A 24,932-nucleotide genomic window follows, 5' to 3' on the forward strand; every position below is an offset into this window, starting at 1 on the left:
TTTAGCTTAGCTTAGCTTAAACTACGAAAGAAAAAAAAATGCGAAGTGTCGAAGGCAAGGACGAGATTCAAAGCAGAGAGGAAAAGACGACATGTAAATATGTGGGAGTGGTTAAATCGAATAAACGCGGCAACGCGGTAAAGGTAAAACACATCTACTTGTCCATGCTCATTCATAGTTAACTCGCGAGACAAGGGCACCGTTGCCAAACTTTCATGGGCTACATTTCGCCGGCGAGGAGGGAATAGGTTGTTCAACTCCAGCCCACTCTACTTTCCTCTTACAAAAAGTTCACGGTCACAGTGGCGATCACTTTTAGTTTTTCTTGTTCGCTGACTAATAAATAGTCGTGTTTGACGGTCTATCAGTGAATTCGGAGCAATTCCAATGAGGAAAGTTGAGATTTTATTTTGTTGTAGAAGCGAATCTGAGGGAAAACAAATATGCCATCTTAGGTTTCTTAGTTCCTTTACGTTAAAACTAGTATCATTCTGAAAGAAATGCTTTCGATCATTAACATTGATTAGAGAGGAAGAACTCACACGATCTGAGAGTCAAAATACTACAGAATTTGGAGAGTCAGCACCCACCTGAAACAAAAGGAAATGAAGTAATTCGTTAGAGGATTATTAAAATAATATCTTAAATTGAATATCAATGGAAGCGCCGAAATCTCTATCGCAAAATGCTGGGAAAATTGCCGATTTACACGGCCCAGTTTCGAAGGTCAAGTTTAGTCGAAAAGAGTTTCGTCTCATGCCAAACGTGCAAAATTGCATGATTTACGCTCGTCAATAGTATTCTTACTTGGAGACTGTTTAATATTTTCGTCTGAAACTGTTACTGATTTTTTCTCTAGGAGTATAATGCGTGAACATTTTGGATAAAGACTGTACGGCCACATTCTTGTAAAAAAAAGGGAAAGAAAGAGGAAGAAGAAAATCATTTTTCAGCCAGTTTTACAGCCTTAAAATTGGGGTAACATTCCTTTGTTTGCGAAACGACGATTTGTGCAAATTCTCGATGCCAAGAACCTTTAAAGTCTGAATAAAATTTCAAGTATATTCGAGACTTTTTTAAAACGTTACGATACTTAGTGCAAAAATAAACCGTCCTCAGTGGATTCGAAAAAAGAGTAATGGATTTCCACCCTTGTGCAAATCTCAGATTCAATTGCATTACATTTATAAGGATCACATATGCAATTGGACTACATTTTGCAGTTGGAAACTACTATTTTCTACACGTTAGAGAAACAACGTGTGTGCCGATAGTTTCCCGATGTAAATGGGTGTTTATACGTGTAAGCTGGAAAAAATAGTTCCATGTTGCAAAACGTAGGCCAATTAGAAACCCGTTCACGGATATTTGGACCGCATTTTGCAATTTGGAACTATAAATTGGACGTATTTCTACCAAACAGACCTATGTGGAGGTGAGGAATATGGGGTGTGCTCGTCGAAGCTGCATAAGAAGCGATGTAAAGTGGGCGTGATTCCTTTTGAAGAATTGGAAAAGCGGGATATTACATTCTATCAAAGAGACCTATGTGCCATCTGAATGCGGAATTCATGAGCCGCGGGAATGGCACGAGAGCGTTGTGAACAGGGCTCATGAGTTAATGCCCCCCCCCCCCCCCCGACGAAGATCGCGCCTCCGCCCGCGGGCTCGATCATTGCCGCTGACGTCACTGGCGCTTTATTATTCTAATTCACTCTTACGCCCAGAGAACTATCGAGCACACCCCATATTTCTCACCTTCACATAGGTCTGTTTGATAGAAATACGTCCAAATCTGGCTCCGTTGGAAAAACACTTACGTGCATCAGAAACTAATGGCACATACGTTGTCTTTAAACCGGGCTAGAATTTGTAGTTCCAAATTGCAAAATGCAGTCCATTTTGTCCCCAAGCCGGCCGCACTGTCTTCGTGGTGTTGACGTGCGGAGGGCTCGTAAAATTCCAAGATTTGCAATTCGCATTTTCGTCGCGGGCGCGAGATGCGAGCTGCCGACGTCACGGCGAGGCCGCGGCGGTGAGCGCGTCAACGTCGTCGTTATGACGTTATCATTCGCGTCACGTATTGGAAGCCAGACATAAAACCCCCGCCGTCTAATCGCCGCTGTGAGCTGTGACTCACTCGACGAACACACCATCGGCTCGGATCCGTGTCGCGATTTGTAGCCTGGAGAAACTCAAAGATTCCTGACCTTTCCGTTAAGGTTTTTGATTTTCAAAAAAAAAAAAAAAAAAAAAAAAGAAAGAAAGAAGAAAGAAATAAAAGAAAAAAAAAAGACATCAATGATGCTTTAGAAGTACCGCGCCACTAAGCACCAGGTATCACTTCTCCTGTTACTTCTGAACTAATGGAGATGGAGATTTAAAATTTGAATGCTGAATTGAATTTTGTTGATCGAGAGATCAAGGGAAAAGACTTGACAACCACTCTCAAGAAGGGAAAAACCCTTCGGGGTTGCAAGGCTAATGCAGGGCTTCTGGATGGCCCTGTATATCCGAAGTCTACGAGTTGAAAACCAAGGGAGAAGCTATGCTACCATGCTACCATCGCCTGCATACAACTATTCGTACTCTTGGGATGTCCGTGTTGCATACCCGAAAAATTGAAGGCGCACCGAGAGTTGAGCTGCGTTCACAGTAACGACGATCGCAAAGTGTCAACAACAAAGCATGAATGCAACTATTCACACTCTTAGGATGTACACGATTCATGCACGAAAAATTGCAGGCACACTGACTGTGAGCTTCTCTTGCGGTATTCAGACGCTTTCGAATTTTTCGCAATGAAATATTTATTTTTGAGAAGCGTTCAGGATATCTAACGTTGAGAAAAGAAATCAAGTTCAAGATCGCTGAACCCTTGATGACGGTACTGTGACACAATCGCGTAATGCTGATATCATGAGAAAGAACGCCGTTTGAGTATTTGAACGTGTCTATCTCCCATTTCACTAAGCGCCTTCAAATAACGATGATACGCCGCAATACATCGAAGCTCGAATAGTGGTATCACTGAAACTTAATTGTGCGGTATGAAGAGCGCAAATTGTATTGTGATGACCAGCAAGGAACTAAATCGGACGAGCTGATTCCTGAAGCTGATGGAAAAAGCAATAGACATAGAAGACGGAGGGGAAATTGAGCGACCCTCTTGGTTAAAATGGATGGTTGTTAAAGACCAAGGGGAGAAATGATGCACGTATCATTGAAAAATGAATTTGCCGATTTAACAATTTTGTAGTTATGAAAAGTGATAGCACTTTTTCAATGTAGATTTTACAATAAAAAAATGCTAATTAAACCACGCCCGAGGTTGAATTATCTTTCCACTGTCGTAAAATATACATTTGAAACATTCATGTCACTTGTCACTTATTTAACAATTTAATTGTTAAATCAGCAATCCATTTTGACCCGTATGGGGTCCCTCTTGGGTAGCCGTTAGTCATTCGATCGCTCAATGTTTCCATTGTTTTCTTTGACTATAATTTTGTCCACCCATCTCAAAAATCAGTCTGCTGGAACTGTCCAGTTATCCTGATTATCTTCGAATGCGACAACCAAAACCTAAACTGAGGACTGTTGAATTATCTTTCTTCCATGTATTGTAAATCAAAGTAAAAAATTCTTGTCAGTTGCCCGCACTGGAAAAAAACACATTGGATCTAGAGTCCAGACTCTTGAAAACATTGACAAGAAAAAAGACTCTGGATTCAATCAGCTTCAAGCTTAAATCAAAAGGAAATCCGCTCAAATTAAGAGGTTTGGTTCTTGATTTAAGCTTAAATCTGATTGAATCAAGAGTATTTTTTCTTGTCGATGTTTTAAAGAGTCTGGACTCTATATCCAACGTGGTTTTTTTTTCCAGTGCGATAACCTTAAGGAAGATTGACACACGCGGCCTTAGGGGGTGGTTGAACGCCAGAGTGCGCTGAAGGAGCGACTTTTATGTATGTAAATACAAAAATTACGCACATCTTGGCTTACGACGTCGAAGAACTCCTATCATACTTACTTTATTTCCTAAGTGAGGTAGCATTCCACGTCAATTTCACCCTCTGCCGGTGACCCTGGATATTCCAATAACATTTTTTTCTCACCAGGGGTTCATGAGTGGAGGGAGGGGGGGGGTGTCGGATCGCCGAGCGATTCCGCGAGTCGATTATTGCATCGTTATCGAATGAGCTCGATCGATAAATCCCCATCTTGGCAATAGTATCTATCGATCAAGGTCATTCGATAACGGTTCAACAATTGAAGAACCCCGAAGAACCCATTCATCGTACGCTCCAATCGAACGCACGACACTGCGGGCGGTTTCCCGACACTCGTGACGTCAGCACCGCGACCGTGACGCAAAAGGTACCCGCGCGTCGCACGTGTCTCCCCGTCCCCCGCGGCCACGAGCTTTCGCAGCACCGCTCCCGATCCCACCGGAAATGGGACCCATATCCGGTACCCGGCCGGGCGGGTTGATCTAATTATAAAGCGCGCACGGGAGCTTTCAAAAGCTCTCGCGTGGGAGCGCCAAGGTCGCCGCGACCGGGAGACTCTTTTTTTCGTTTTCAAGTTCGCGTCAATGACGCCAGCCGGGAGCCGGATTTGCATCGGCGCTTTTGAAAGAGATGACGGACCCGTTTCCAGGGGAAAAGTATCCTCCGCGGTTCGTAAACCCCCCGCCCACCTACTCTTGGCGCTGCCTGAATAAAAAAAATCCCGCGTGAATCGCAACACTCTGGAAGTTTCATCTTGTGGATGAAAGGACCGTTTGAGTGGCGAAAATCGACACACTTATTCGTATTCCGTAAAAAAAAAAAAAAAAAAAAAAAATTACAGTCCTTCAAAATGAGCTTTCAGTGTGATTTTGCTAGGAATGGATCTTGGCCCCTAGCCCCCCAAACCCTCCCACCTTCTCTTAGCGCTCCCTGAATAAAAAAAATCCCGCGTGAATCGCAACACTCTGGAATTTTCATCTTGTGGATGAAAGGACCGTTTGAGTGGCGAAAATCGACACACTTATTCGTATTCCGTTAAAAAAAAAAAAAAAAAAAAAAATTTACAGTCCTCCAAAATGAGCTTTCCGTGTGATTTTGCTAAGAATGGATTTTGGCTCCTAGCCCCCCAAACCCTCCCACCTTCTCTTAGCGCTCCCTGAATAAAAAAAATCCCGCGTGAATCGCAACACTCTGGAAGTTTCATCTTGTGGATGAAAGGACCGTTTGAGTGGCGAAAATCGACACACTTATTCGTATTCCGTTAAAAAAAAAAAAAAAAAAAAAAAAAAATTTACAGTCCTCCAAAATGAGCTTTCCGTGTGATTTTGCTAAGAATGGATTTTGGCTCCTAGCCCCCCAAACCCTCCCACCTTCTCTCAGCGCTCCCTGAATAAAAAAAATCCCGCGTGAATCGCAACACTCTGGAAGTTTCATCTTGTGGATGAAAGGACCGTTTGAGTGGCGAAAATCGACACACTTATTCGTATTCCGTAAAAAAAAAAAAAAAAAAAAAAAAAAAAAAAAAAAAAAAAAAAATACAGTCCTTCAAAATGAGCTTTCAGTGTGATTTTGCTAGGAATGGATCTTGGCCCCTAGCCCCCCTTTTTAGCGTACCTTAAAATCGTTTGACGTGCATGAGGTGACCATGGATATGGTGTTCTCTGCAAATTTTGAATGAAATCGAACTGATAGATTCTGAGATTTCGCTGTAGACAGATTTGGGGGACGCCGGACGGACGGACACACACTTTTTCAAGTATGGTTATTTTGACCCCACGGACCTTAAAACGTCTAGAAATGATGAAATTTCAAATTGTTTTCCACCCTTGGAGGATGACAATACTTCCTCTACCCTGGGGAGGCGAGAAAATAAAAAGATAGAGTAACTGAAAAGGGGGAGTGCAAACATATCCATGACTTGGATGTTAGGTCATGAAGCTTTTAGTGTCCAAACAGGGCTGGATTAAGGGGGTGGCCTCATGGGCTGCGGCCCATGGCGGCAAATTTGGGGGCGGCAAATTGTGCAATTTTTTTAAATGTAGCTATAAAGAAAAATCGGATTCAGAAAAAAAAATTACGAACGAGAAAAGGTGACAAAATATCTCATTTCCTGAGAGTATAATAGTCGAGTTAAGACTAAGAGAGAAACCGAACACGGAATTTTGCCTGAAATGGCGCGGCGCAGAGAACAATGATGACGAGAACGTGAAATGAAAAGGAGAATCCCTCGGCGCGGCGGTCGGCATGTAACACATATTAGCGCCTACAGGACTGCATGAATACTTCACGCATTGCGCCAAAGACAGTTCGGTCGCTGCGTCTAGCAGCGGGCAGCGTGAAACGCATAGCGCCTGCAAGACTGCATGAATACTTCTCGCACTGCGCCAAACACAGTGCGTGCAGCAGCGGTCGGCCCGAAACGCATAGCGCCTACAAGACTGTAGGAATCTATCACGCACTGCGCCAAACACAGTGCGGTCAGCGAATTGTAATAAATAGAAATGTATAGACATTTATTGTTTTAATATTTTAGGGATCGATACAGTGCTTAAAATACTAAACTCAGTGAAAAATCTACCTAAAATACAAGAATATTAAAAGAATAGATTGAAATAGATTGAAAAATAATGGGGGGGGGGGGGACCACTATTTCTGGCTCATTTCACAATCAACAAGTGCGTTCGTATGGATGGGCCTGAAAGACTGGTTCTGATAGCAAAGTATGCTTCAACTTCTGACTGTTGCAGCGGTGACCTGGTTGATGAAAATCGTTCTTAATGTAATAAAATGTCGGCAGAATTCAAGAATGATCACACCAGAAAAGGGCGAGAACATGCTGGTAGATCTGCACTTTGATTTGGCACTGTTGCAAACTCAAAAAACAATCAACAGTTTTAAGGTTCGATACAATGCTCAAAACGCTTCATTCCGTTATAAATCTCCATACAATGAAAAGGTGTAAATTAGTTAGATGTAATGAGTTTACAGAAGAATTATAGTTAAATAATAAATGCAATAATTTGTCAAACAAAACCAAAATCCTATACGTATTTTCCGTTTTCCTAAACTCTTCCAGACCGCCGAAAATCCACCGACTTTTCCTATACATTCTGTCGCTTCCCTAACTTTTCCAGGTCGCCGTATATTCCCTAATTTTAGCAGGTCGCCGTTACTTCCCTGACTTCCGCAGATTTTTCTAGGTCGCCGTATAATCCCTAATTTTTCCAGGTTGCCGTAAATTTCCTGACATTTTCCAGGTTCCCAGACCGCCGGAAATCCTGCATTTACACGTCATTGGTACCCCTTTCTATCAACAGAAAACCCTCACGGTGACGTATACTGCTTTCTACTGCTTTCCACCGTCCATACTGCCAACTTCCCTTCCCTAGGGGCCGCTCTTTCCAGGGTTGCCACGGAATTTGGAAAATTAAATTCCCTGACATTTCCCTGATACACTTCAATGAAATTTCCCGACAATCAAACAAATGCCAGATTGTTGAGAAGACATAGTTGGAAATTATTTCCAGCCAAAATTAGTTGTTCGAAAAGTCTAACCAGTGTTCGAAACTCACGTTTGAGTTTTAGGAGCCATGTGGCGCATCAAGCCCGATTTTTAGGCGCCAATGACTATTTTTTAGGGACCAAATTGACTTTTCGCCGATATATTACGGCGCATTTAGTGAAAAGTTAGACGGAAGATGTTTTAGTAACAGAACTAGTAAGTAGCTGTATAACTTGGAGAAGACGAAAGCACAAATTATGAAATCGTGAAGAATAGAAAAAGCTTTCACTTGGGGTGCTGAAAATTTCGAATAATCCCTTAATATGAAAATTCAGATTTTTAGGGGCCACGTTGGCGCAGAGCCTTCGTTTTTTAGGCGCCATGGCCGATTTTTTTGGCGCGTTGGCGCCTGTGAGTTTCGAACACTGTGTCAAACCCACTAGAGAGAACAAATGAATGTAATTTGACGATTTTAACTTGACATTTTCGTCACGGTTCCAGGTTTTCTCTTATTTTAAAAGTTCCCTGACTGTTCCCGGTAATCCCTGACTAGCAGCCCTGTCCACACTGCCAACCTCCCTTCCCTTCCCAGTGAGCCGCTCTTCCCCATTTCGAAAGGCCTCCGCGATGCACCATTGCACCTGCAATCGCCGTCGTAAGTTCGTAACTGACCACACCAACACGAGTGACCAATGCCACTCGGCCGGCCTCAACCTTTCCGCGAGCGCTTGCCAGCCGCCGACGAGGAGGCGCTCGAGCTGTTGACCGCTTTTCGAAACTGGAGCGGTGACTTGAACGCGGGGTTGCCTCATTTCCCATCTCCTCTCCACCCTCCCCGTCGCTCTTTGCGGTAGGATCGTAAATAACCCGCCAAATCGGGCAACATCGCTCGTCGATGCCGTTGCCGCACCAAAATAAATCCGACGCTTTTGCCATGCCATGACGTGACGCGAGAGGCGGCACGAACTCTCCGCCGAACGCTTCCAATTTCGTTGCTGCAATACTGCCGTCAGTGGCGTGGCGTGCTTTGCGATATATCGATTGTTATGCCATTTAACGCTATGGAAAAAGATCGATAAACAGGGTGTTCGCAGCGAACACCTTAATAATCGATTCTTTACCATGGGTTTAAGTGGCATAACAATCGATATATCGCAAAGCACGCCACGCCACTGACTGCCGTCCTCGGGAAAAATCCCGTATGAACGCTCCGATGTTGTCAAATATTTTGATTAAATATCGACGGTGAAACTACCAAACCACGTATCTCGTTTGCGGTGTTTAAAAATCTACGCTCGCATTTTATTTTTTTGAGGTAGACCAAATCAATATCGTTCCTTGAAATTTTCACAGAATTCTCTCCGCACAAAGAGGAAAAATCACAAAAATTTTCAAGACTGGACGTTAAGTAGTTTATCATTTAAAAAATAAAGTATGACAGGAAGTCTGCGACGTCGCAAACCGAGATACGTGGTTTGGTAGTTTCACCGTCGATATGAAGTTACTGGAAAACTACTGAGCCTCTTTCGTTTAATTTTTCCAAGGATTTGAATGGTAATGGAGATGTTGCATTGTGAGGAATTTGCGACTTCACTGTTGATTCGTACGTAAAAGCTCGCGAGAAACACGATGGTGCTACTGGTTTTTTCTGAAATCAACTCCCAAGCTCAAAAAAAGCTCTCAAGTTGAGGCCAATATGGAGCAGATATCCCTCGCTATCCGGAGAGTCCACCTCTCCATCAAGACGAACTCGCCATGCAAAGATAGGGAGCAAATACATTGACAGGGCTGCCATTTTATTTGGGGACTCTAAAACTGAAAACACGGCAACCCTGCTAATGTATTTTCTCCCTATCTTTGCATGGAGAGTTTGTCTTGATGTAGACGTGGACTCTCAGGATAGCGTGGGATATCCCCTCCATTTTGGCCTCAACTTGAGAGCTTTTTTTGAGCTTGGGAGTTGACTTCAGAGAAAACCAGAGGCACCATCGTGTTTCTCGCGAACTTTTGCGTAAGAATCGGTGGTCAAATCGCAAATTCCTCACACATGCAACATATCTCTTTGTTATGGCATGCCTAAAAATTAGAAAGAAAACTATTCACGATTTTTCTGAAAATCGTTGCTCACAAACACGGTATCACAATGTATGGTTCATCGGTTCGATTGCAGCTCATGAAGCGATATAATCGTGCGCTTGCCGATTGCGCTTCCCGCGGGCTGTAGGTTGAAATTCACGGACACAACGATGGACGAAGAATACATAGGAAGTATGGAGCGATGCTATTGGTTAAAATAGTTGGGGCCTATGAACTAAGGGAGCAAATGATGGACCAATTGGACATATTTCGGCCATACGGAGCTATGTGCATTATGACATGAGCCCTGTTATGCATGTATTCCTATGGGTCTCAAGGCTCATGCTTCAATGTGTATAGTTCCGTTTGGCGGAAATACTTCCAATTATAGGGTCTCTCACAGGTTGCCATTAGTTAGTCTATTAGCTACCTCCTTTATCCTTTATCCAACCACCTACTTCCACCAATAGGACCCCTCCATAATCTTTTCATCTTCTCCGTCTAATGTCATGTCTATCAATCTCAACAATCTCCTTCTGGCTTTGGCGCCCTTACTGTGATGGAGCCTGGTTTCTACTTCTTATGCGCCACCCCAGGGCCGGATTAAGGGGGTGGCCACATGGGCCGCGGCCCATGGTGGCAAATTTGGGGGCGGCAAAGTTTGCAATTTTTTTAAATGTAGCTATAAAGAAGAATCGGATTCAGAAAAAAAAAAATTACGAACGAGAAAAGATGACAAAATCTATCATTTTCTGAGAGTATATCTCTAATTTTGTCGTCCCTCTGTGGTTCAATAGATAGCACCTTTAATTAGTCGAGTCAAGACTAAGAGAGAAACCGAACACGGAATTTGGCCTGGAACGGCGCGGCGCAGAGAGCAATGATGACGAGAACGTGAGATGAAAAGGAGAAACCCTCGGCGCGGCGGTCGGCATGTAACACATTTTAGCGCCTACAAGACTGCATGAATACTTCACGCATTGCGCCATAGACAGTGCGGTCGCTGCGGTCAGCAGCGGGCAGCGCGAAGCGCATAGCGCCTGCAAGACTGCATGAATACTTCACGCATTGCGTCAAACACAGTGCGTGCAGCAGCGGCCGGCCCGAAACGCATAGCGCATGTGCTAAGGCTGTAGGAATACTTCACGCATTGCGCCAAACACAATGCGGTCGGCGCGGCGCGGCGGCGGAAGTTAAAATTATTAAACCACATTTATGTTTGTTCTTTCATAATTTTTTGGTTAATTTCTTATAAATGGAGGGCCTTGTCCATACGGAGATAGGTTTACGGAACTTAACTTTCGCGCCAAGTTCCGTGAGCTTTTGCTAGTAGTGTTGACAGGGCTTTCGCAAAAAATGTGACCAACACGAGTAAACGCGTCTTATACGCCTCTCCCCCTCCGGCACGTTCACTTGATGGTTTTTATTGATGTTTCAAAACGAATGAGAGGGGGGCGGCAAAATACAGGCGGCCCATGGGCGGCAAGTAAGTAAATCCGGCCCTGCGCCCGTCCCTGTTCAATAAATCCAGTCCAATTGTGATGACATTCGACGAATTGGCAACCTGGGCGATTGTGACGGTGCCGGCGTCTAAAATAGGCCCGCGGTCCGGCGTTAGCGACAGCGAGACACTGACCATGCTAACCGTGCGACTAAAATTAAAGGATCAGACACCATTACCGATCCAACTCCAACTTTTCGAGCTTCGCGCGTCAAGCTTCGTAAGTCGATGCTTTCAAGGAACGAACGAGTGAGCCACCACCACAATGGGTCTATTCGGGGTTGCCACAGAATCTCTATTTTCAGTCGTTATACGAAAAACTGAACAATTCAATCGATCCGCAAGGAAAAGTCCGTGGCACGAGCCAGCCTGCGATTAGCCCCACATCCTCTCGTTATCTCTCGCGTCTCGCTATCCATTCCGATCCTCACATCATCCAGCCTTCTTCGAGCGCCTCCTCCGCGGCGTCGGCGCACAGTGGATCGTGTCATCGGGAGAAGTCGAATTTTTTATTTTTCCATAATTACTGCAAATTTTGCTATACATTTCACCAAATTCATAATTTAAAGCTATGCGACTCAAGTCTTTTTTACGAGAAAACCAATGGAACCACTTTCAAAACCTTAAAGTCGCGTAGTAACGGAGTTATAGGCCTATAAAGTTTCTAAATGGAGATGTTGCATGTGTGAGGAATTTGCGATTTGACCATTGATTCCTATGTAAAAGTTCGCGAGAAACACGATGGTGTCCCTGGTTTTATCTGAAATCAACTCCCAAGCTCAAAAAAAGCTCTCAAGTTGAGACCAAAATGGCGGGGATATCCCACGCTATCCTGAGAGTCCACTTCTACATCAAAACAAACTCTCCATGCAAAGATAGGGAGCAAATACATTAGCAGGGATGCCGTGTTTTCAGTTTTGGAGTCCCCAAATAAAGTGGCAGCCTGTCAATGTGTTTGCTCCCTATCTTTGCATGGAGAGTTTGTCTTGATGTAATATAGGTGGAATCTCAAGATATCCCCTCCAGTTTGGCCTCAATTTGAGAGCTTTTTTTGAGCTTGGGAGTTGATTTCAGAGAAAACCAGCGGCACCATCGTGTTTCTCACGAACTTTTACATAAGAATCAACAGTCAAATCGCAAATTCCTCACACATGCAACATCTCCCTCCATGGAACCACTTTCAAATCCTTAGAGTTTGTAATAACGGAGTTATAGGCCTTTAAAGTTTCTAAATTCAGTCCGACTTCTCCTATCGACTCGTTCCATTGTGCGGCGGCGAGCGAAAATACACGCTCGAAACCCTCGGAGGGTTCAACGACCGGCAATCAAAGAGTTATCAGCGGTTGCATACCTATCGACGGGGCCGCGGTTGGTTCGACTACGTCAACGCGCCAGGGCCGGGCTCGGGTCAACTTTAACGACGGTGACCCACGGGCCGGGCCCCTGCCGCTATAAAAAGCCCGTTTTTCCCCTATTGCCCGGCTATTTTCGTGTGGCTAAGGGCCGGAAACTCGATATCCTGCCCAACATAAGCCCGCACTGGAAAAAAACACATTGGATCTAGAGTCCAGACTCTTGGAAACATTGACAAGAAAAAGGACTCTTGATTCAAGCAGATTTAAGCTTAAATCAAACACATCGTATACACATGGTACAAGAGACGTATTTTGTTTGGCGTAACAATCGAAACTGTTTCGCATCAGTGTGTAACATTCGTATTTTGTTTGAGTGTTACCGGAAATGAGGGGGCGTGGCTTATTTAATTGGATTTTTTTTGCACAACATGGCAACGCTGTCGTAACATTTTGATGCGAAACACTTGGAACGTGCTCCGGAGCAGGTTGCAGAATTGTTACGAGGTTTCTAACCTCACTTCTAGCTGCTTTGCTCTCATTGGTTGTGAAAAAGTGACGCAAATAACACAAAATCGGTAGCAGGAAACAATTGTTGCGGCAAACAAAATACGTCTATGGTAACACATGGTATTTGACATGGTGTTTGCATAAATTCACTCATTTTTGCGGAAGGACGCTAATGGATGAACATTCTTGGCCACCTTGGTTCGATATTGAAATCTGAGGATTGACAGTGACTTTTTTTGTGTAGGAAGGAAGGTCGACTGCCCTTTTGGGCCCTAGGAGCTCCATATTTCGAAATGTCCATACATTCTCTACTTAGGTACTCTAGATTCGACCATCTTCTGCACATACCCATACGGTGCCACCTGATTGGCCGTGATATCGTACACAAATGTTTCCTTAACTCCCACGATCTCTCGGACACGTTCATCACTGAAACGTTTTCCCCGAGATTCCAGACAAAAATAGATACGATTACAAAAAAAACCCCGAGCGATTCCCGAAAGAAAGCGCGTCCACCTGGCGACACGGCGAGGTTGGCGCGACGGCGACGCGCGCGCACGGCGCGACTCGCGGCGGGCTCGAGCGCGAGACGGCTGCGCGTCTCGGGAACCTTGGGGCTGGGCCTGGGATCGGTTGCCGGCTAACCTTAGCTTTAAGCTCACAGCCTCACCTTGGCCAACTAATCAACTTCTTCGCCGCAGCCGCTACGATCCGAGCGCCACGCTTTTCGCTCCCCCACGGACGGGGGACGCGCCCCCTGGAGTCCCCGGGGCGGACCCCAAGGTTCCGGAACCGGAGATTCCGAGCCTCACCTGTGGACCGTGCGCAGAGGAAAAAAATATCACCGAGATCCGAACGACTAGTTTCACTTAGTTTTGATAAATTTACTAACTTCTTCAGCTTCACTTTGACTCTTCACAGGATTGCCACGGAATTTAGAAAATGAAATTCCCTGACATTTCCCGGATTTCCCCGATACATTTTGGTGAAATTCCCTGACAATTGAAGATATACCAGGTGGTTAAGAAGACATAAGCCCTTGTTCCATGATCAAATGAATCCATCAAATACTCATCAAATGCAAGACGGCGACTGGTTTTCGCCCAAGTTCGCTATCAAATGTTGATGAACCCGCCATGTTGCATTTGATGAGTTCATTTGATCGTGGGACGAAGGCTATAACTGTAAATAGTTTCGAGGCAAAAGTTGTTGTTCGAAACCTCAAACCCATTCTAGAAAGTAAATAAAGGTGCTTTGACAAATTTTCCCCGACATTTTCGCCATTTTCCCGGACATTTCCCGGTTTTCCATGACTTTTTAAAATTCCCTGACATTTCTCGATTTTCCGGGTAGGTATTCCCTGACTGCGGCAACCCTGTCTTCATGAACTTGTCCTCCGAGTATCTTCAAAAAGAAAGACCCGATGAGAGAAATATCGATCGATCCGTCCGACAACCAAAACCCAGTTTGACAAAGCTCCAAGAAAGCTAGGCTTTTCTTTTCAGACCTTACATAACAACCATCACTCATTAATACACGATAATGAGGAAGGGGAGAATTCTCGTGATAATTCTCGATGAATCGTTGGAGAAAACAAAGAAGACCCCCTTCATAGTTTATAAGACCTCGAATCAAATCCTAGTTTTATTCACGAAAGAGCGTAACTACCTTGCAATGTTGTCAGATTTCCCTGCGCAGAATGAAATTTTACCCGGAGAATCTTGGGCAGCTCTGGCTGAAAATTTTACCTATTTTTCCTTTGATCTCATGCAATAACTAGAAAAATTTTGGACAAAAATGACACGGATGTAAAAAACTAGATATTTTTAGTCAATTTTGCAACCTTGGAATTGAGTTACGTTATTTCCTCGGAGAAACGACGAAACGACACGAAACGTACGAATACGGCCTTGCTAATAAGGGTTCATGGTTTTTCCTACATCACCTGAGTTTTCCTTGTTATCACGTGGAGACTTACGAGGCAAAATTCACCATTCAAACTTGTCACACAGCCAAATCTTTAAATTTTCTTAGGCCGTTACTGTTAAGTGCCAAAACTTAGCGCGTTTCAGGGATTTTTTTCTAAATCCGTATCGTTTATCAACAATATTCACCGCCAAATAAAAAAGTGGATTCCTTGAGTATTTCTCGATACATCAGTTGCGCTGGTCACAGTATCGTCACGCCATTGCCAGCTATCCATACACTGAAAAAAATGATATAACGCGCTATACGAAACTGGTGTGGTAGGTACCCGTTTGAGGTGCTGTACGGAGCTGCCTAGTGGCGGCCACCAATTCGAATGGCGCGCGCCACGAAACTCGTTTGGTACAGCGCTGCGCGGTGCTGCGCCTCGCGGAATGTTTATGAATCTCAATCAGCCAGGCGGAACAAATACTAACATTCTCGGATCTCATTTCATAATGGAGATACGTGATTTTACACTTTGGCTAATAGAATATATGTCACATTTTTGAAGAAAAGATACAGTTTAAGATGCTTAATAGCAGATACTCACCTTCAGGCTTCACAATTTGAAAAATCCAGTAGTAAGATCTGACAGCAGTTGGGTACAAAGAATTTCAATGTAGGTAGATCCATAACGATGATAATTTCTGTGAACTGATTTTTTAGTAAAATGTCCAGTAGACTGACACATTTACTTTAAGAATCAGATTTCAAGAAAGGTAATGGTTTAAAAAAACCTATGTTCATGAGCACGGTGGATATGAAGGATGAATAAGGAAAACATAAGAAACACTGATTTTGAGTAATGCTAACTCTAACTCACAAGAGAAAAGCTGTCAACCTGATGTTTTACACTAGCCATTTAGCAATCATTGATCAAGAACTTTCGAGTAATAGGAAATCACAAAAATCACAGGGTACAGAATAGAAGCTGGTTGTAAGCGATTACTTGGAGCGTTAAAGTAGGTAATGAATATTGATAAGGTAACCATGTAAAATGTTACTCAGGGGCACAAGATGGTGAGTAAGGGTGGTATTTTTCATCATTCAATCTAAAGCCAAGACCGACAGTTTCTATTTACAAATTAACGATTAATAGAGAGAGGAATAAGTATCCTTATTAGCCTTGAAACTGTTTAGCGCAGTCGCTCAGGAAATCCCAAATCATAGAAGAAAAGCGTTTAAAGAATTTCTCCGGTTGAGCACATATTTTGGTGCATTGATGTATCTCTCTGTAGTTCTAAGCACAAAACATTGAATTTTCATGGGTATAAGAGAGTTTTAGATGAAATAGGAAAATTATCAAGTAAATCATGGTACCCAGGCAATCTAGCGTATCATGCATCCATCAACATCTTGCCCTGGTATTTAACATTCTCAGAGGTGGACAAGGGAAAAGCGAAGTAAAATTTCGTTTGAAAAGATTATAAAATGAAAACTTCTAGACAACTAGGAAATGGAAAAAGCACAAAGTAATCTTACTTTGAAAACAAACAATCAAAGAGATTAAGGTCTCGGTCGACATTGTGGGCAAGTGCACTTAGGAGCTAGAGTAGCTTCAAAACTTCACGGCATCACAAAACCAATTAGGTTCGAACATGTTCAAGATAAATATATCCTTGATTGTAATTATATTTAACGAATAAACATGCTAAAAACTACCGATATTATGTATTGTGAGGGATCTGAGTGATATGAACTTGGTAATGGCCGGAACTTCGGTTTGGTACGATCGCGGTTTTCCACACATAAGACACGATGTTAGGAAAAGTAATGTAACAAACTGTTGAATACTAGAGTAAACATGAGATAGGGTGAAATTAGAATTAAATGTTTAAAGTCAAAGAGATACAAGAAAGAATATTGGCATGTTTTGATGACGAAGACACTGATAACAATCCAGACCAACAACAACCTGCCTTACTTACTGTTCATAGCAAAAACATCAATTATTAAAGATAGCAGCACTATCAACCCAAGAAGCGGGAAAATAGAATAATCATTTAAATTAAAGCGGGGACTTTTAAATTGACGCACCCGAAAAAGGGTCCGAAACCTTTGTAGTTGATACCTCAACGCAACGGCCATTTTTGTAACAGCTCGGAATGATTTGCCGTGGATGATGGTGTAAACGAGATGAATCGTGCCGCTTACCAAACTTGTTTGGTGCGCGGCATAAACCAGTACGTGACGTCAGTTTATAACTAAAAAATTCTGGTACGCCGCACTAGATTCTCGTTCTGCGCATCAAACTCTTTTTTCAGTGTACTAAAAACTTAATCTGCGTCGCACCGTTCCCAACAAAACCTTCATTAACTAGCGACAGCGGGAATCCATCGTTTAACATGACCTGCTTAGGTCAAGTTAGGTCATACCACTATTTCGGCTCCTAGGAGCTCGGGTTGCATACCTAGCAGAATTGAAGGCGCACCAGTTTAGGTTGTGTTGGGTCATACCACTAATTCGACTCCTAGGAGCTCGGGTCGCATACCTAGCAAAATTGAAGGCGCACCGGCTTAGGTTGTGTTGGGTCATACCACTATTTCGACTCCCAGGAGCTCGGGTCGCATACTCGCAAAATTGCAGGCGCACCGAATCGGTAGCATTGCTGTGCAAAGGTATCCGTAGAAAAAAACCCCGAACATCTGGCACAGTGTTGTAGGTGCGATGTTTCTTAGGTGATGTAATATCGCATTGATTTTGGATAGAAACGCGATTTCCTGATTTTTTGCGCGAATTAATCGGATCGCGTTTAACAAAAAGGAACCAAGCCACATCAGCTATTGTCAAATTTAACTGGGAAATTTAAATTTTAACAAGAGAACTTTAATGCGGAAACCTTTTGAGATTTTGAGGTATTTGCTATGTACTTTGGAGAAAATTCACTGAAATTTGCACAACAATCCGCACAACCGTTTTCGTGTAAAAATTAAATTGCCCAACTAAATTGGGCGATATCTAATGGGGCTTGATTTCTTTCTGCTTAAGGTAGTCCTATTATGCACATGATTTTTCATTTTGGTGAGAACGGGGTTTATAAATGCTTCAGATAAAGCGATCACATAGATTTAGAGAGATATATGTTATCGACCTCTTGAATTTGGTAAGGTCCAGTTGCGCTACAGAATCGTGTTTCGGTGCATGATTCTTATTGGCAGATTAGCTACAAATAGTAAGATCTGTCCAAACAGCGACTTTTTCCGTTCAATATTGACCGAGATATTGCGCTTCGAAAAATTCGGTTCATGCCGTCATCCACCGTGGTTATTCACGATCTCTTCCACCTTGGATTCATTAACCGGTGATACACACATTTGCACTGGTTGCTCAACGTGAAACTCGCATGAAAGTAAGATGGAAGAAACCAAGGGTGTCACCACCGAAGTGGAGGACTTGGCTCACCGAATTTTTCAAAGCATGATATCTCGGTTGATATTGAACAAATAAAGTTGCTGTTAGGACAAATCTAATTATTTTTAGCTAATCTACAACCGTAGGAATCAAGTAGCAAAACACGATTCTATGACCAGCGCAACTGACCCATCCCATTGCTGCGAAGATAGTCTTTCTGAGTCTTAACATCGTTTCGATCACAGGTAAAGGAAGTTGTGCTCCAGAGTACATCGTCTCTGACTCCAAAACATCCGGAGACATACAATACAGGGTGTAAAATCCAAATTGTTGCATTATTTTGACTCTGTATTCTACTCAGGCGTCCACAGAGTAAAAAGTTGAGTCTGATGGAGCATTTTGTAGAAAATTTTACTATGCCAGGATCTTTAGCACTACATCATGAACCATTCAAGGAAGTAGTGACTCTAGCCTGGAGCATTTGATTTTAATAGTAAGGGGTATATACCATCTGGTAAGTTACATTAATGATGAAGCTTTCGAGTTTTGAGCTTTCAGGGTCAAACTAGTACCAAAATGTTCAGATTTTGTATCTTTTCACGTTCGAAAAAAATGTAAATTTTTTCCCGGAAGATAAGGCTCCTTTTCAGAAATCTTGTCACAAAAATGAGGGCAAGGCAAAAACATACCATGGGTCGGGTCCGAAATCTATAATAGGGACAGATTTTATCATGATCTGATGCGAGTTCATACCTGAAACAAACAAGAGAAAAGACTCATTAAGCGTTTGTAACCAGGGAATTATAAAACATCTGTTCACTCGTTGAAGTTCAACGAATCATGTGATTGTGACGGACTTGACCTCTTTTCCAGGTCACGGGCTGACGACGGCTGACCGTGCTCTTAGGGCCGTTCAAGTATTGTCAAAAAGTAAATCGAAAGGATCCTTATCCATTATGACTTAAGCCCTATCGTGGATGTATTCTAATGGATCTCAGGATTCATGTGAAAATTGATATTGTTTCTTTTGATTTAAATACGTCAATATCGCACGCGGGACGACACCGATCCGGGCGAAAACGATTTATCGAATGACCTCGATCGATTGATAACATTGATAAGATAAGGGACTATCGATCAAGATCATTCGATAATCGATCTCGCCCGGATCGGTGTCATCCCACGTACGATATGGACGTGCTTCAATCAAAAAGAACCACACCCATTTTGACTTAACCCTTTCAGGGTGTCTAGTATTTTTTAATTTTGAAAAATCCTGATATTTTTCTGATTCTTCCTGATATTTGATAAAAAAATTCCTGATTTTTTCATTTTGAAAATTCCTGATATTTTCCTGCTTTTTCTCGACTCCTGGCACGGTAGGCAAAAAGCAGTAAGACTTTCTCCGCTGAGGAGATTCCCGTGAGAAAAATTCCTGATAAAACGTCCGATTTTTCCGATTTTCCTGATTTTTTTCTAATCGGCCAAAATTCCTGATATTTTCCGGTTTCTCCGGTTTTTCCTGATGCTAAACACCCTGCTTTTATACACATGTATTCTAATGTATCTCAGGATTCATGTGAAAATGGATATGGTTCCTTTCGATTTAAATACGTCCGTATCGATCGTGGGATGACACCGATTATCGACAGACCTCGATCGATTAATAACATCGATAAGATAGGGGCTTATCGATCGAGATGATTCGATAGCGATTCGACCCGGAGATTTCGGGGGTACGGATATGGCTTCCGGGAAATCGGGCTCGCGGTTGGTAAGGTGAGCCCGTTACGCAATGCGGCAGCCGGGCTGAATTACTCCGCACGGACGGGGGAGGGAGGGGGGGCGGGCCCCCAAGATCGGCGACCGACCGACTGATCGTGCGGAAGGCCATGCCGTGCACCGAGGAGGTGAATGCCCTCGGTTTTTTTTACGGCATTTACACTACCGGCACAATTGTTACGACGCGCCGCGCCGCACACTGGAACGAGAAATGAGAGACTTTGGACAAAATCTGGATTAACTTTGAAAGCTTACGTTTTCGAAAATATAAAACGAAAAAGGTTAAGAGTGGTTTTGTTGTTTTATCGTGAAATTTTCTCTTAGAAGCACCCGTTGAAATTGAATTTGATACGAAATAAACGTCGAAATATGAAATTTAAGCCGAACATTTCGTGACCAACTTCTTCTAACAGATCGTTCCGCTGTGCGCCGACGAGCGAGCGCCACCGTCGCGCCGTTGCCGGAGATCTTTGAAAATCGAGGTTTTTCCAGGATCCTGCCAGACGAGAAAATGGAGCATTTGCGTGCCACAGGATTTTGGAATTCGAGAACTGACTTGACAAAAAGTCTCATGGACAAAGATGGTACCGTCTGAAGGTCAGAGGCGGATCTATAGTAATTACTCCGCTGAAATTAAGAGGCTTGATTCTTGATTTAAGCTAAAATCCGATTGAATCAAGAATATTTTTTCTTGTCAATGTTTTTAAGAGTCTGGATTCTAGATCCAAGCGACTTTTTTTCAGTGTGAAGAAAAATGGTAGGAGTCTCTTACAGTGTTTTATCCAGAGGGAATACACTAAATTCCTTACAAGATTCACTCATTTCACTTGAAAATTGAAGAAGTTTCTTGATGACTACTAAAAGTAGGATTTGACTGGTCAACAGCGACGAAATCCACCGAGCACCCGGTCCATCCACCATAATTGGTACTGATAAACAGCACTGCGGAAACGCGGATAGGGCTCTGCTACCGAATTTTAATTTTTTTATCTGTTCACCGGTTGGCCCTGACAGTCGACGACCGTCGCAGAGTGGATCGAGTCGATAGGAGAGGTCGGACAAAATTTGGAGACTTTAAACGCTCATAACTCCGATTACACAAAAATTAGAGGTTCTAAAAGTGGCTCCATTGCCTTCCTCGTAACATTTTCTTCCAGAAACACCCCTTGCAATTTAAAAAGTGACGAAATAAACACCAAAATTTGCAGTTTTAGTCAAACATTTTATGTCCGACCTCTCTGATTGACTCGATCCACTGTGCGTCGCCGAGAAAACAAAAGATGGAAACGAGAGCTAAAACGAATCAGTGGCGTGGCGTGAACTGCGATGTATCGATTGTTATGCCATTTAAACCTATAGTAAAGAATCGATTATTGAGGTGTTCGCTGCGAACACCCTGTTTATCGATCCTTTTCCATAAGTTTAAATGGCAGAGCATTCGATATATCGCAAAGCACGCCACGCCACTGATACGAATCGGTCCAAACAGTAACTCACCGTGGATATTTTTGGACGCACCTAGATTTAGCGTAGAGAGCTTAGTATCCACGACGATAGGGCTAAGCCCCTTCGAAGCCCGATTAATTAAGCTGTGAACACGGTCAGAATCTGACAGGTTTTGGCGAATCGATAGCTCTTAAAAAGCACAATCGTTTCTCTGTTTCGAGACAGAGGGAATGCACCTCTAGGATCAAGAAAATTAAGGCTGAGACAAGAAAGGAATTTTCGGACGATTGATGGTTTCTCCTGAGAAAATTTCCACAATATTCCATGGTCTCAACAAGTTATACAGCATTTTCTGTTTAACGAATTTCTGACGACCGTATTGCTCGAAATTCTATCGACCCATCCCTCTTGGTGGATCCAGCAAATTGGCAACATTATCTTTCTTCATTCAAACCTATGGAAATGCATCGATTTTTAAAAGAGCCAGGTGCTCCGACAATAATCGATCATTTAAAAAAGGTTTAAATTGAGGAAACACGGCGCTGGCAAAATGCTGGATCTGCTTCCGCCATCCCTAGATCCATGCTTCCAAAATTTTGAGACTTGCGTAGATAGCAAAGTAGATATCAATTCTGCTTAATGGGAATACCGCTTTAAAAATAAACTAAAATATTCGTGGCTGTTTCAGACGTTATGGCCCTCGTGTTCAGTGAGACTCAGAGTAAAGAATGGGTATCTGTTATCTTTTCAAAATTTCGGATATTGCATCAATATTTTCCAGATTCCAATCTGCTTAAATTTTTTGCTTCTACATATGATCGAAGGACAACATTCAGCGCACCGCAACTTTGTTTTCCCCCATCTCTTCGGTAACGATCCTTGGAATTTTCAAAATTTTCCTCAAACTTCCCGATTATTTAAAGCTCTCTATGGAAATGAAGTTCCTGTAGTTGATCTAGAGAAAAAGAGCCTTCAGAATGAGAGAAGAAACTGATTCGCGTAACAGTGACCGCGAGGTTTTTTCACGCTTTTCCTTAAAAGTTTCCGGTGAAGACCCGTGTCGTTCGGTCTGAATTTCAAGTTCGATCAGCGCTTATTATGCAGGTTTGTTGATAGGAATCGGTCAAGGTGAATAGATAGTGCAAAAAATACTATCACGACAAAAAAAGTACTTTTCCTCCCATTCTGAAATCAATTCTATGGGGAATTGCTGCTTTAAAAATAAACTAAAATACTCGTGGCTGTTTATGGCCCTCGTGTTCAGTGAGACTCAGAGGAAAGAATGGGTATCTGTTGTCTTTTCAAAATTTCGGATCTTGCATCAATAAAGATTAAAAACAATGCCCACCGGATGCCAAATACGCCGGTAGAGAAACAAGCAACCTTGAATTTTAAAAATTTCAGATTTGTAGGGTTTTTGAAACGAAAAATTTTCCGACTTTTCAAGAATGATGGAAATGAAATGCTCCGCACAAGAGAAATCTAGTGCAAACGGAGCCCTAACGAGGATGGAATCGGAGCCAATGAAGAATTTTGGAAAACAGGAACTTTCAAGGTTTGATGGAAAAAAATTTGGAGTATTCTCTAACTTTAAATTTCAGAGATTCACTCACATTCCCAGATATTTCTTGACTTTGCAGGTACTTGTCACTCTGAACAGCGTACGAACTATTATCAAACATATATCAAACAAACCATGGAGCATAATTGAATAGCTTTTTCTCGAAAAGCATGGCCGAAAATTGTGGGCAAATAGAAAATGTTCTTGGCGTTTGTTACTTTGTGCCCTAGGAGAACTTTGGAGCCCGAAATATGAAAGCTTTCAGTCCTTTGGTAGTACCATATTAACATTTTTAAACCTTACAGTTGGGCACTTCTAAAAGCCAATGGGAATTCTAACCAATTTTTTCAATTTAGTACCAAAAAGATGTTCTAGAATAAAATTAAAAATAAAATAAAATAAAATAGTATGACCCTAAACAGTACTGCAAAATGCAGTCGATCAATTCTTGCGTAAGAAATGGGGAAGGCTTTCTTTTCCTTTTATTTTTAACCAACATTCATCAATTTTGGGAGAGAAACTGTGAAACACTCGTATCCTGTGCTGGATGCCTTTCAAACGCGCTGCTTTTGCGGAAGGAAACTTTCCAACGCGTCGCAGAGGCGCAATTACAGCAGAACATCAAATTTTGGGGAAGGAAAATTATAAATTAGGGAAACCCCCTCCCCCGTTTTGCACCCCTAACCCTGAAAACAACTTTTCCGCAACGAAACAAACTTTCCGTATTGCCCAAGTTGGGCAGTTCTCACAGCAAAACATCAAATTTTTCACGGGGCACAACCTCGCAAGGACAAAAACCGCTGAATTATAAATTGAGGAAGCCTAAAAACTTTTCGCACCCCTAACCCTAAAAACAACTTTTCTGCACCGAAAAAAAACTTCCCACGCTGCCCCAATCGGGCAGTTTACGCGGCAAAACATCAAATTTTTCGCGGGACACAACCCCGCAGGAACAAAAACCACCGAATCTGCAACATGCTCGAAAAGGCGGCCCACCTGTCTATCCTCTGATCCTGGACGTAAAAAACACACGGATCCGAAAAACAGAACACACGAACAAGGATTAAACAACGTTGCGAGCGCGAAACACCAACCGATTAGCGGCGACTCATCAACGAAATGACTGACAGGGTGGACCCTGCTTGGCCCGCGCCAAAACCGCCAAAACAAAGGAATACGTGCACCGCGAGGCGTGTGCAGGAAAAACGACGTATGCGCATGCTAACGTTGCAAAATTTCCACAATCGAAACCATTACGTCATAGGAAATTTAAACTGATTTCACTATAAATTTTCAGCACTAGAATACTAAATTGCAAAAAAAAAAAAAAAAAAAAAAAAAAAAAAAAAATGCGCTAACATTTTTGGAGCGAAATAATTAAAAAATCCTGGAAATTCGTGTTTTATCGGTGGTCATTTGGCAACGTCCCAAAGGCCCATACGACGTATTTCCGCGGGACGACGGCGCGAGACGTGTGCAGGGGTGAACGGCGCGGCGCGGCGGGTCGCGGAACGTTAAATTTTAATGACGCCAAAAGCGACGATGCCGGATTTCATCCGAAAGGACGAGATATTTTCTTGAAAATATTGTTGCGACAGTCTCACGCCTCATCAAAAAGTAAAGGAGTAAATACCGAGAAAATGAACAGTTGGATCATTTACTCCGCGTTTTCGAACAAGAGAAGTGGGAGAAAATTTGGGCTCTGGAAAGAGAGATAATCCCCCAGTCAATTCCCTGAGCCCCTGGCTGACGCACTAAGCTCCAGATTTGTTTTCCTCTCTTCTTAAAAAGTTAATCATGTTTCTAGATAGATTTACAGCGGTAAAGGATGTTATAAATACTGAAAGATTACAGTAAGTGCAGCGTAGTT

General features: G+C 42.8%; 1 protein-coding gene across 2 annotated transcripts in view; it reads right to left on the reverse strand.

The window, feature by feature from the left end:
- The window catches only part of PRL-1 (protein-tyrosine phosphatase 4A family member PRL-1), a 148,357-nt gene that overhangs the window by 99,291 nt on the left and 24,134 nt on the right, over positions 1 to 24,932 (reverse strand). Inside the window, exon 1 of one of the 2 annotated variants that reach the window (XM_019040511.2) lies at positions 24,059 to 24,214. The exons of the other annotated variant lie outside the window; for it this stretch is intronic. The gene's annotated coding sequence lies outside the window, so the exon portion shown is untranslated. Of the gene's footprint in view, positions 1 to 24,058; positions 24,215 to 24,932 lie in introns of those variants that run through there. 2 annotated transcript variants of the gene reach the window in all.

The sequence above is a fragment of the Bemisia tabaci genome, chromosome 10, assembly GCF_918797505.1.
Source record: "Bemisia tabaci chromosome 10, PGI_BMITA_v3".
NCBI lineage: Eukaryota > Metazoa > Arthropoda > Insecta > Hemiptera > Aleyrodidae > Bemisia > Bemisia tabaci.